Here is a 14,384-nt window from a genome sequence, read left to right as displayed (position 1 = left end):
CTCCAGACTAACTCAGATTGACTTCTCCCCTCAGTGAAAGCCTAACCTTCTTTTACAACCTGTTTATCTACCTGGTGAAACTCCAGTCTTGGGGAGGACACTAAGGGGAGTGGGATGGCTGAGAAGAATCAGTTTGATGGGATCATTGTATGGCCTCAAATTAAATGTTTGAGTTCTATTAAGGCCAGTGGCATCTTCTTTTTATTTCCGAGGAAGGGATGTGAGCATATGACCAGAGGGGAGGAAAGTGAGACTCTGCCAAAGAAGGTCTCTCCCTGTAGCACAGAGGAAAAGTGAATCTGTGTAGCACAGTATCGCATACACTGCATGCTTTCACTTTATTGGGTAGCCAAGCCATCTAAGGAGTCAGGGTTAGGTGTAGAATTTACATTCATGACGTGGCATGCTGACTGTAGCATTCTGATGCTGAAAATTTTAGAAAACATATTTACTACATAATTAAGTTTGCTTTGAAAGGAAAATTTACCAGGGTGGTACAAATTTACCAGCTTGAGTACAAAACATGTACTCATTAAGTACATGGCATTACGTAGCCAAAATGCACTATGAAAACTGAACAATTAAACTTATCCTTCCTAGACAGACATGGACTTCTTAAGTTTGAATTTAATTGTGAAATGGCTGTGTTTATGCCTCTTCTTGCCAAATACGTCATGAAAAGTGAGAAAGTAATCCAGAGAGATTCTTTTTATTTTGAGATGGATTTTCATTCTGTCACCCAGGCTGGAGTGCAGTGACGTGATCTCGGCTCACTGCAATCTCTGCTGCCTGGGTTCAAGCGATTCTCCTGCCTCAGCCTCCCGAGCAGCTGAGATTACAGGTGCATGCCACCACACCCAGCTAATTTTTGTATTTTTAGTAGAGACAGGGTTTTGCCATGTTGGCCAGGCTGGTCTCGAACTCCTGACCTCAAGTGATCTGCCTACCTTGGCCTCCCAGAATACTGGGATTACAGGTGTGAGCCACCACGCTCAGCCAGTCAAGAGAGATTCTTGAAAGACCTGTACAACCATAGTGTTTTGCATCTACTTTATTTATTTTTTATTTTATTTTATTTATTATTATTATTTTTTTGAGACAGAGGAGTTTCACTCTTGTTGCCCTGGCTGGAGTGCAGTGGTGTGATCTTGGCTCACTGCAACCTCCGTCTCCCAGGTTCAAGCGATTCTCCTGCCACAACCTCCCAAGTAGTTGGGATTACAGGCACACGCCACCACGCCCAGCTAATTTTGTATTTTTAGTATTGATGGGGTTTATCTATGTTGGTCAGGCTGATCTCAAACTCTCACGCCGTGATCCACCTGCCTGGGCCTCCCAAAGTGCTGGGATTACAGGCGTGAGCCACTGTACCAGTTGCTGCCTCTACTTTTATACCTATGTGTGTTCTTTGCCCCCCCCCCCCCCCCACAGTTTATTAATTTATTTGGGGACTTTCTTTAGCATCTGTCACTATGCTCTAAGTTACAGTAGAACAGCTTTTGTGAGCCTCAAAATCTCTCTCCCATTTAGGAACAGAGTCTCCTTCCATTCTAGTGATATTTAAACTCAGAAATCATAACTGGCCGTTAGATTGTCATTTTCTATTTACACAGTATATATGATTTTTTTTTTTTTTTTTTTTAACTCCCTTCAACAGAGGTAAACTCTTCTTGCTCCTTTCAGTGATGTGGTGAAGTAGGATTCGTTTTCTCCAGTTTATGGAGAGAGGAAACAGGCTGAAGGGATGTAACTTGTCAGTGGTCGTATTAGTAAATGGAGTTGTTGGTACCTGAACAAGGGTCCTTTGATGTAATCCATGGCTCTTTTGTAGTCTGGAAAACTGCTGCCTAAGGAAGAGGTGGCAGTGCTGATTCAGGTGGTCCTTTGCCATTCCAAAAGAAAGCTGGATTGCCTTACTGAATCTCCAGGTTTTTTGTTATTCCTCTTCACTCAGGCTCTGCCCAGAGCTCAAGGTTTGTTTTCATTTTTAAAGCAGTTTTTTTTTTTTTTGCATACTTGAAATTTACACTTCCTGTGTGTCTGTGACTAGATTTAGCTGTGTTTGCACCAACGTGATTTGTATTCTGCTGCCAAAATTCTAGTAGTATATTTTAATTTACAGGTATCTTTTGTCAGGTTTTAGTGAGTAAGTATCTTTCCAAGTGATCAGATTACCATATTTTAATTTTTTAGAATTAAACAACCTCTTCTGGCTTACTCCTAGGGCAGTTTATATCCCAGAAAATTAATTAATTAGTAAATGATATATATGACTCTCCAGTCCCCACTACTGCCACCGTGCACATCTCCTATGCTTTCATTCCAGCTCACAGTAATCCACTGAGAGGTTCACATTACAGAACAACGTAAGCAAACCCATGTAACTTTAAATTATAGATTAAATATTTTTGTAACATTCCTTAGATGCAAGTAAGTTTATTTCCTTACCTTTGTAGCACTTAAAGTTGAGGCTCTCTTTAGTTATGGTTTTAATGTTGCACCGTTAACTAAACTGTGAAATTGTGGTTTAATTTGTTGTACTGCAAATTAAAATTTGGAGTACATTTTTCATAAGTGTTGGATAAAATATTTGTTTTCTCTGCAATAATTGGAATATTCATAGTGGCCTATAACTTACCCTCTGTAAAACTGTGGTCAAAACCCTCAGGGAGAGAAGAAGGTAAAGGAGGAGCAAAACGGAGGAAATGAGAGCTCATTCTATTATAAGGGAGGAATGAAATGATACATGTGTGGTTCCTTAATACACAGTGCACTGCCTTTTCTGTCTATTGGTGAGTTGCAGTGGCTTGTGAACTAGCTGTGTATCTCTTCCAACAGAAAGGCTAAAAATGAAAGAGTAACTAGCTTTGATGTTAAATGCCAAGGAAAAGTTAATGGCCAAGAGGGGACTAGGAGTGGAGATAAATAAATGCAAGTTAAGATTTCATTTTTTCAAAACTGTTTTTCCCTTCATGTATATTATAAAGTAAAAAATACCTTCTTAGTCAAATTGTAAACTATAATGCAGTGGCTCCTGACACTTACAAAAATCAGGAAGCTTTTATTTAATATTAAAAGATTTCAACAATCTTAACTGGTTCACTGTTTTACTTCGTATCTCTTATAATTGCAAATGTTTCGTGAGAGTTATTTAATATCACTCAGCTGAGTATATATTGCAAGTAATGACTTCATCATCTTCCTGTATTTGTAAAATAGCATTGCATATGTGTATGAGATAGGGATTCAGTCTACAGACCTCTTGCAATACCCTGAAGTCTACAGGTGGGGAATCGAGGCCAAAGCAAAACAACTGCTCCAGACTGAAAATGCTGAAATGGTGATGAAAGATGTATAATATGTAAGCCATCAGATTATAAAGATTCCCGGGTGGAATTTTTCCTCTTTGTTGTACATTAAATGGATGATGTGTTAAGCCCTGATTTTGGATCTGGTCTTGTTTCTGGGCTGATTGTTTTTCATGGTCAGCTTTGAGATCTTTACAGTTAGTCATGGATTACTGGATTCTCTTTAAGAGCATTTTCCCTACCTTACTTCTGTGAATATCCCTTCCCTGTTTTTGTAGAGTCAGGACTCTGAGGCCAGTTTCAGAATCATGACAGTCATAGCCACCACCACCACCACCAGCCGTATGTTCATTTCCCAGAAGCTAAAAGAGGCTTCCCAATCTTAACCTTTACAATTTGTGGCAAGTTTAAGGAAAGGGAGATAGGATTTGTCCCTGTTCTGCAGTGGGAAAAACTGATGTGTGAATTCATATTGAATTAGTCTCTGATTTCTGTGTGTGTTGTATGACATGAATATAAGTCATTCTGCTTAAGATAGGTTCAGCAGGGTGTGGAAATCTAATAGGGTTATTTCATGAAGTTCCTTTATTTAGTTAAAAGAAATCACTTCCTATCTATTGAACACCATATTTTTCAGGCACTGACAAATAGACATTGATTATCTCTAATCCTCCTGGTATTATGCAGAGTGGGTAATAACACTTTTTTTGTTTTGTTTTGTTTTGTTTTGTTTTTTTCTGAGACAGAATCTCACTCTTGTCACCCAGGCTGGAGTTCAGTGGCGCGATCTTGGCTCACTGCAAGCTCTGCCTCCTGGGTTCATGCCATTCTCCTGCCTCAGCCTCCCCAGTAGCTGGGACTACAGATGCCCGCCACCACACCCGGCTAATTTTTTGTACTTGTAGTAGAGATGGGGTTTCACTGTGTTAGCCAGGATGGTCTCGATCTCCTGACTTCGTAATCTGCCCGCCTGGCCTCCCAACGTACTGGGGTTATAGGCGTGAGCCACCGTACCCGGCCAATAATCTTGTTTTATGTGAACAAACTGAGGCAGGGAGAGACTCCAAACTAAGGTCTGGACTCAGATCCAGATTTGTGCAGTCTCCAATGCTGAAACATTTCTCTCACTGTATATCGTGCTTTCCTTGTTCTTAAACTAGCCTATGTAAAGAAATGATCATGGTTTGTTTAGTCTTACCTACCCTTTCAGCAAAGGTTAAATTAAAACTATAGACAATACGGAGACAGTATGACTAGGGACATGAAAGGGTCAACTTTTTTATGAATATTTTTGGCTTCCATGTCGTATGTATTCGTTTTTTTCTAAGGAACCTAGGCATATGGAATTTATTGGCCTTCATGAGAGTTTCTTGAGGCAGTATTGACCACAAACAATATTGCTGGATCACAGGATATATGCATACTAGGAACTGCATAATTTTACTGGGAACTGCATAGATAGTTGCCAACTTTATATCTCCACCAATACTGCATAATGCCTTTTTTTTTTTAAAACAAATTTCCTGATTGTTGCCAACCTGATAGATGTTGATTATACCTAATGGTTTAATTTTTGCCTTTTTCTGATTGCTAGTGAGGCTGAACATGTCTTCATTTACTTAATTTAATTTTCCTTTTCCATGAATTGTCTTTTTATGTCTTTAGCCTGCCCTTTATTTTCTGTTGAGTCTCTTGCCTTTTTCTTGTAAGAACTTCTTGAGAGAATTTTTGTAGTATCTCTTGTGTATTCTAGAAATTAATTCCTCTTTGTCTTTAGACATTGTGAGTAATTTTCTTCTAGTGTGTCACTTTCCTAATAACTTTGTCTGTGGTGCCTTTCAGTAATAGCAGCAATAAAATCTTTAGTTTTAATGTTGTTATCTCATCACTTTATACTATTATTATGGTCTGTGCGTTTTGAGTCAGTTAAGAAATCATCTCCTATTCTGGGCTCACAATATTGTCTCTCCTCATTTTCTTTTATTAATTTCAAAGGTTTACTCTTATCATTTGGGTTTTTAAACCATTTGGAATTTGAGATGCGAAGTATTAATCCAATTTTTATTTAAAAAATCTGGTCATATTGTGAGCCACGTTTCCCAGCACTATTTGCCAACTAATACCTTCTTTCTCCACAGAGTTTTGGTGCTACCCCCCAGGATGTAAGTGCATATATTTAGAGGTCTCTTTCTGAGATCTCTGTTTGGTTCCAGTTGACGTAATTGTATGTTCTTGGGCCTTTGATACACTGTTTTATTTATTTATTTTTTAACTTTTATTTTAAGTTTCGGGGACCAGTGCAGGTTTGTTACAAAGGTAAACTTGGGTCATGGGGGTTTGTTATACAGATTATTTTATCACCGAGGTATTAAACCTAGTACCCATTAGTTATTTTTCCTGATCCTCTTCCTCCTCCACTCTCCGAAAGGCCCCACTGTGTGTTATTTCCTTCTATGTGTCCATGTGTTCTCATCATTTAGCTCCTACTTATAAGTGAGAACATGTGGTATTCAGTTTTCTGTTCCTGTGTTAGTTTGCAAAGGATAATGGCCTCCCACTCTATCCAAGTCCCTGCAGAGGACATGATCTTGTTCTTTTTTATGAATTTTTATGTTCTTTTTTATTAAGGAATACATAGTATTCCTTAGCGTATATGTACCTCATTTCCTTTATCCAGCCTGTCATTGATGGACATTTAGGTTGACTCCATTTCTTTGCTATTGGATACACTGTTTTAATTGTTGCATGTATCTTTATATAACATGATCTTACTAGCATGACTTCTTGTTACATGTACATTTATATAACTTGACTTTATTGTTATGATTGATACATTAATACAAATTTAAAAGTTCAAGATTTTAAGATTATTTTGAGGCAGATTCCTTGCCCTTATTTGCATGTGTTAACTTTTTGCAGCTACACATTTTCTAAAAACACATTTCTAAAAGACACATTTTTCTAGAAATGTGTTTTTTTTTTCTCTTTTCTTTTCTTTCCTTCTTTTGTTAGCAGTTATGACTCCCTTTCATACTTGGTCATCTGTGTAGGACAGTGGTGTCTCACTTCAAAGGCTTGTCCTCCTCTATTGCTTTGTATGTGCCTATAGAGCTATGATGTACCTTCCTAGTATGGCTTTAGAATGAATGTTTTATAAGTTTGATGCTGTACTGACTGCATGGGTGAATACTCTTGAAAGTCTCTAAATTATAGATGTCTCTTTATTATTGGGACAACTTTGTCCGTTTCAGCTTGACTTTCTCCAAGTTTACTTCGCTCTAATCTTCTCAATTTAGTGGGTCTTATACTTCCCCCTGTCTGCAGTTTATGTCACACTGAATGCTAGGTCAGTTTATTTGATAAGTGGGTGTTTGTGTGCCTGTGCAGAGTACAATGTATTTTCTCCTTATCTTTTTTTTTTTTTTGAGGCGAGAGTCTTGCTGTGTCGCTCAGGCTGGAGTGCAATGGCACGATCTTGGCTCACTGCAACCTCTACCTCCTGGGTTCAGGTGATTCTCCTGTCTCAGCCTCCTGAGTAGCTGGGATTACAGGTGCACACCACCGTGTTCAGCTACTTTTCTGGATTTTAGTAGAGATGGGGTTTCACCATGTTGCTCAGGCTGGTCTCGAACTCCTGAGCTCAGGCAATCTACCTGTCTCGGCCTCCCAAAGTGCTAGGATTACAGGCATGAGCCACCACGACTGGCATCACCTTGGTTTTTAAAATGTGATGAAACCATGTTGTGTACATAGCATGGCATATTACTATAAATAAATTTGAAATCATGATGGGGGCAAATTTAGGTCTCAAAACAGATATTGTGTGACAAGGTTAGGCTAAGACAAAGATGTTAACCTTGGCCAATAGTTGCAGGATTACATAGATAATAGCTGTATTTTTTCTTTTTAGTGTCTGTAGTTCTTCAGGTGCTTTATGGACACAGGAGAGAGTTACAGTCTTTTTAGTTAACTGCTGAGATTTACCAAGCTTGCACAAAGTCTGATAAAATCATAATATAGAATGTTCTAGGGTCCAAAACCTGCTGAGACAGATAAGACCAATATCTGTGGGCTGTTGGAATTGTTCTCCTATTGTTCTTTAAATGGGATTTATTAGGTATTCTCTTGAGTTTGATTATAACAGCCCTAGCTAGTGACCTTACTAAACTTACATGCTCATTAGAGGACTTTATCAGTATGGAAGTTCTCCATTTCTCATTCAGATTCCTCTGTGCTCCCCTTAGCAGCTGTCCTACCAGCCTTCCCTCTTATTCAATTATTGTAACGTAATTGGCAGCCAAATTACTTCATCCTTTCAACAGGAGACATTTGCTGAGCTCCAAATTATTAAATCTTAGTCCCTGCCCCTCCCTGTCATCCCCCACCTCCTGTGTACCAGTCATTTTGTTAAGTTCTGAGGATGCAATGTGAGTATCAAATGGTGCCTAACCTCTGAAGATAGACTCATAAACCACTAACTAGAACTTAACTTTTTTTTTTTTTTGAGACAGAATCTCACTCTGTCACCCAGGCTGGAGTGCAATGGCGCAATCTTGGCTCACTGCAAGCTCCACCTCCTGGGTTCACACCATTCTCCTTCCTCAGCCTCCCAAGTAGCTGGGACTACAGGTGCCTACCACCATGTCTACTAAATTTTTTTGTTTGTTTGTTTTTTGTATTTTTAGTAGAGACGGGGTTTCACTATGTTAGCTAGGATGGTCTTGATCTCCTGACCTGGTGATCCACCCACCTCGGCCTCCCAAAGTCCTAGGATTACAGGCGTGAGCCACTGCACCCAGCCCTGGAACTTAACTTTTTTATAACTTAAGGCACTTTATAGCAATATATTGTGATGATGATGATAGAGAGTAGGGCACACAGGAGGGAGTGATTTGTTCTTTCTTGTTTGCGAGGAAGGAATTCCTGAAGGAGGTGATTTTGGTGCTGAATATTGAGAGGCTGAGATCATTTACCAGGCTGAGGTGGAGAAAGGACAAACAGAGAAAACAGCCCAGGTTCAGAGCCCCAAAGGGCTCAGTGAGTGCGGAACATGGACTATGAGTGAATGGAGCCAAGCGATGGTGGTGCAGAGGGGAGGAGAGGCCGGAGGTGCCTACTGGCTTGGATTCTTGGTCAAACCCATGTCTAGGGTCATGCATGTCATTTCTGGGAGTGTGAACTTTGTCCTGACAGCATTGTGGAGTCATTAAAGGTAAAATAAATGTTCCAATCACTGTCTTCAGATATGTGAAAAGAAAGCAGGGAGCAATCTAGTGGCTGCTGTAATAATCCAGGCAGACATCATGAGGCCCCAAACTAAGGTGATGAAGGTGAGAGAGGAAAGGAGAGACTGGATTGGAGAAATGCTTAGGAGAAATAACTCGTTACTGATTAGATGGAAAGTAGGAAGGAGTAAGAGGAAGGAAAAAGATGATTCTTGATTCTTCTGGTTTGAATGACTCGCTGTCTGAAGGTGTCATTAGTAAGGATGGAAAACAAAAGAAGTTGGGGGACAATCATGAGTTCAAGTGGAAGTGGAGTTGGGGTGTCTGTGGGGCATTCTTTTGATCTTCAGAGGCCTGAGCCCCAGTAGAGACAGGGCTGGAGACAGTTACTGAAGAGTGACTAGGATTGATCGTGATAGCCATGAATGTCATTGAGACTCCACAGGGATGGCCAAAGGATCAAAGACTGAGCAGACAAGAGGAAAATCTGAAAACAAAAGTGACAACATTGAGTCCCAGGTGCTTTTGGTTTGTTTTTATATATTATATAATTCTTACAATAATCTCCTGTGAAATAATTATGTTATTGTCTTTTACAGACAGGGTGTCTAAACCTCAGGTGAGCAACTTGCCACGCTGCCCAGAGAGTAAATAGGGAAAAGCTGTCAGGTCCTGTCAGGGCACAAGAAGGTCCGGTAGAGTGAAGATTGAATATAGGAGATTGGATCTGACAGCTAGGTATTCAGTACCCACTGAATCAGAGGAGCTCTAAAGCCCTAACACTGGATTGTCACCAGTGAGGAAAGAGGAGGAGTTGAGAAGTGGGGACAGCAGATGGAGAGAGAGTGAGAGAGCACAGGCAGGAGAGCGAGCAGACGCACGCGGGTGTGTACACGTTTGTCAGCGAGGAATTGTGTGTATGTGTGTGATAGTGACTAGAGCTTAGAAGAGGAAATCATTAATGGAGTAAAGTTCCAGAAAAGATAGGGGGCCAAGTTCTAGAGCACAAGCATGCTCAAAGGGGTTGTTACAAAAGGAAATTGGAATGTTTATTCCATTGGGACAGGAGAAGACAAGGAAGAGATATATGTGGCTGTAGGTGAATATGCAAGTGGATGGGAAAGAAGTTGAGAAAGTTTGTTCCTGATGGCTTGGATATTTTCAGTAAAGGAGGCGATGAAATCTGCTGCAAGTGTGGGGCCTTGAGGAGACAGCTGGAAGTTAGTAACAGTTACCTTTGTAAAAGGAGTCCAATGCTTTAGGATGAGTGATAGCTGTGCATCATTGAAGGCCCAGTTGGGGTTTTGTCATTGGTGGTTAGGTGCTGATGGAGGATTTTTTTTTTTTTTTTTTGATGGAGTACTGTAATATGAACAGCATGAATGACCTTTTAAAATAGATTGCACAGGCCTTGCCTGAAACATTAAGTTTGGATGGTGATTTAAAGATTGGATGGGAGGAGAGAAGGAGCAGCAGACTGAACGAACATTAGGGAACCTTAGTTCTAGTCCTAGTTCTTCCATTTAATGGAAGATAGGGAGTTCTTCTTCCTCATCTTTCAATGGAGGAAGTTGCATTTAATGTCCTCTCAAGTCTCCTGTAACTCTCAGAACTTCTGTGAGATTAGCACATCGTTAGACAAAAATGAGTGGAGAAGAGAGTAAGAGCAACTAGAGTCCTATCACTTACCATTTATGGGTTCTTCTGATAGCAGCACTAATCCCAGAGCCTTTGGGAAGTTGACAGCATGAAAACAGGACAACTGTCAGATAACCATACCCAGGTGTCTGCAGTTGTGTCTGTGCGTGGCAATGGGAGAGGGGTAGCAAGTCAGAAAAGGGGAAGGACAGGAGCATGAAGCTGTGATGGGATTTGTGCATGAGGTAGACTGTGTGGATTTACCCTGTGCCCCTCCTGCTGAGTACCACGGTTCCCTGAGGAGTCACTGGTAGCAGATAATTTAGTCATTTCATAAGAGAAGGTGATGCTCTTTGCATTCATCTCTATGTTGTTTCTCTGGTTGCATTTTCTTTTTTTCTAGGCTGATTTCTCTCTCTCAGTTACAAGTGTAGTATTGTAGAAGAGAATCGAACAGTTGGAGAAGGCTAAGTATTCGTAGGATCTTATCTTAAGAGTCCTTTCTCCTTTCCGCTTCCATCACTACACCTTGAATGTCTTTGCCTATAGATTTTGAAGGATTTCATCACTCTTCTGAGTTGGCTATATTCTTCCTCTGGAAGGTGTAGTTATTCTTCAAAGCCACTTAACTGTCTGAGCCCCCTTTTAAGAACAGGGATAACATCTTAAAGCCCTCAAGGTGTGGTTAGCATTAAAAGGTGAATCCAGTCAGATGAGTGGCTCCAGAGATTATTGTAATAATTTAACAAGCCTAAGCAGGTGATAGGACACTCCTTTGTAAATTAAGCCTCTAATCTTTCTTTATACTCACGGAGATTTGAGAGAAACCTGGGAATTTCCTTTTCCCCCATTAAGCTATTACACAACTTAATGCTTGGAAAATTCTTCACAGGAAGAAACAGGGTGTAACAGTTTTTGTGAGGCATCTTTTAAAAATTCACCCTTTTAGCTGAAGTCTGAGAATACAATTCCCTCTCCACCCCCTTGCTCTAGTTTCTTTCTGAAAGTCTTAATTTCTCCACATAATTAAATACTCTTCAAAGTGAAAATAGTTAAAAAATTAAAACCACTTAAACTGAACGTTAAAACATTGTTCATAAATATGTTCTTCCATTTCCTGAGAAACAACAGGAAAGATTTGCTTTCTCAAAATAAACTAAGTAGCCTGACTATGAAGTCAGACCAATAGAGATCAAAGATTCATGCATCATCACACAATGGGAAATTTTTAGTCATTTTTCTAACCACAAAAATAAGTCTAATGCTAGTTTTGGGAGTTTGTTTTGTTTTGTTGCCTGTGGCATCAAGATATGTATGTGTAATTCAGAATGTACCTTTGGCATGTTTGAAATTGACTTAGCCTAATGTGACTACCTAGTGTGTCTGAAAGAGCCTATATTCAAGATATATTTGATGAGTGTGAACATGCTACATATGCAGCTATGGAAAATAGCCTTCTTGGGCATTAAATTTAGGAAGAATATAGAAAACCAGCTGATTTTTTGTATCTGTTTAGCATCTAAAATTAAAATTAAACTTGCTGGATCAGTAAATAATTGCATAGCTATGTTAGTAGCAAAAGTTTAGCAGCTCATGTTGAACACTGAACCATATTGAAAAAGGCATCTGCTACAGTAATCTCACTCACACACACACACACACGCTCTCAGGTAAGAATAACAGCATTTATAAATATTTCTCTATTTCCAGAAAGAAGATATGAGAGATTATTTCAAAGAAAAAAAGTAAATGCTCTTATGGTTGGCAGATTTTTGTGTGTGGGATACAAGCAAGATGAGGGAGCAGTACATGCATGCAGTATTCATCTATCATTAATTTGTGTCAAATAATGTGATTCTATGTTCCTCAAATGGTGTAAAATAGGTCAACATTTTGTCTTTCACAAAAAGATAGAAAATCAGATCTCCAATTTACTGCTGTGATCTCAGCTTCCTTTTCAAATCCCTTAGGTGTTTTAAACCTAAGTCTTTATATTTAAAATGGGTCTCTTGTAGATAGTATATATTTGGGTCTTGTTTTCTTTATCTGCTCTGACAATCTGTGTCTTTTAATTGGTATGTTTAGGTAATTTACATGTAAAGTGGTTATTGATATAGTTGGATTAATATCCACCATGCTCGTAACTGTTTTCTATTCATTGCATGTGCTGTGTTTCTCCCCCCACTCTACTGCCGACTGTGGTTTTAAGTTAACATTTTATATAATTCCATTTTATCTCCTCTTTTAGCATATCAATTATACTTTCTTTTTAAAAAGATTTTACCCTAGAGTTTATAATTGATTTTAGGTTCTTAAAACGAAAAAATACCCCAAAACATATGTATGTGTATGCATAGAAAAAAATTTGAAGGCTTTACAACAAGACATTAAGAGTAATTATCGGGGCCAGGCGCGGTGGCTCACGCCTGTAATCCCAGCATTATGGGAGGTGAGGCAGGTGGATCACCTGAGGTCAGGAGTTCAAGACCAGCCTGACCAACATGGAGAAACCCCATCTCTACTAAAAAAATACAAAATTAGCTGGGTGTGGTTGCGCATGCCTGTAATCCCGGTTACTCGGGAGGCTGAGGCAGGAGAATCGCTTGAACCTGGGAGATGGAGGTTGTGGTGAGCTGAGATCACAGCATTGCATTCTAGCCTGGGCAACAAGAGCGAAACGCCATCTCAAAATAATAATAATAATTATCTCTGGGTGGTAGGATTATAGATAATTTTGACTTTTTATAATTTTCTGTATTATCTGATTTTTTAAAATAACAAGCAGGTATTTTATAATCAGAAACAACGAAGTTCTTTCCATTTTGGTGAGAAAGAAAGGTAAATCACAGCATAATAAGCTGAAAATCTGTGGTTCTAAAATGTATACTCTCTCTCTGCTTCCATCTTGAGATAAGCACATTATCCCATAATAACCTGCACTCCACTGGTGGGAAAAAGGAAAGGGGTTGACTGCTTTTAAGCTAGCATTGGAAAGGTTGTCAGCCCCCGTCCTATACCTTCTGTGCCTACACAATGAAAATTGAATCCTCAGAATGACTTGGAATCAGTCCACCCTGTGGTTTGACAAAGTTTTCTACATATGTAAAGTTAACCAGGCCCCACTATTTCTGCCATTTTTTTTTTTTTTTTTTTTTTTGCCTCTTCACTATATTTCAAGAAAACCACTTTAAAGTATAGCCTTTACCAGGCATGGTGGCACACGCCTGTAATCACAACACTTTGAGAGGCTGAGGTGGGTGGATCACCTGAGGTCAGGAGTTCGAGACCAGCCTGGCCAACATGGTGAAACCCTGTCTTTACTAAAAATACAAAAATTAGCCAGGTGTGGTAGCAGATGCCTGTAGTCCCAGCTACTCAGGAGGCTGAGGCAGGAGAATTGCTTGAACCTGCGAGACAGAGGTTGCCGTGAGTCGAGATCATGCCACTATACTCCAGCCTGAGTGACAAGAGTGAAGCTCCATCTCACAAAAAAGTATAGGTTTTCATGACAACTTTGTAATACATTTTTTGTTTGCTGTTATGATATCTCTCCTTTTGGGTGAGGTGGAGAGGGGATGTCACGTAGTATCTGCGGTAATAGGTGAAGAGATTATAGCTAATGGGAGGCTGTTGGTCCATCTGGATTTCAGGAAACTCACCTCCCTACCTTGTGGAATATTAGAGAAAATTACCATTACTGTTCTCATTATGTTAATTATATGTTCTGAAGTTTTAGAGGTTTAAATATAAACCAAACCCAAATTAAGGTCTAAGAAAGTGGCATGGCGGCCGGGCGCAGTGGCTCACGCCTGTAATCCCAGCACTTTGGGAGGCTGAGGCAGGCATATCATGAGGTCAGGAGATCGAGACCATCCTTGCTAACATGGTGAAACCCCGTCTCTACTAAAAATACAAAAAATTAGCCAGGCATGGTGGTGGGCGCCTGTAGTCTGAGCTGCTCGGGAGGCTGAGCCAGGAGAATGGCGTGAATCTAGGAGGTGGAGCTTGCAGTGAGCCGAGATCGTGCCACCGCACTCCAACCTGGGCAACAGAGCAAGACTCCATGGCTTAGTGTAAACAGATGAAATGTTAATTTCTTTAAAAATTGTTTTAGTACTGATGGAGCTCGCAGGTATTTTCAAGAAGGTGATAAGCTTTGTAAATATAATTTTAATAGCCTGTAAAATTTGGACTTTTTTTGTTGTTGTTACTT

General features: G+C 39.8%; 1 protein-coding gene across 12 annotated transcripts in view; it reads left to right on the top strand.

Moving 5' to 3' along the window:
• LRRC8D (leucine rich repeat containing 8 VRAC subunit D) overlaps positions 1-14,384 on the top strand; it is a 138,361-nt gene that overhangs the window by 24,052 nt on the left and 99,925 nt on the right. The window lies entirely within an intron of this gene.

Source organism: Piliocolobus tephrosceles, chromosome 1, assembly GCF_002776525.5.
Source record: "Piliocolobus tephrosceles isolate RC106 chromosome 1, ASM277652v3, whole genome shotgun sequence".
Taxonomy (NCBI): domain Eukaryota; kingdom Metazoa; phylum Chordata; class Mammalia; order Primates; family Cercopithecidae; genus Piliocolobus; species Piliocolobus tephrosceles.
Note: the sequence above shows the minus strand (reverse complement) of the source record. Positions and strands in the feature narration are given on the sequence as shown.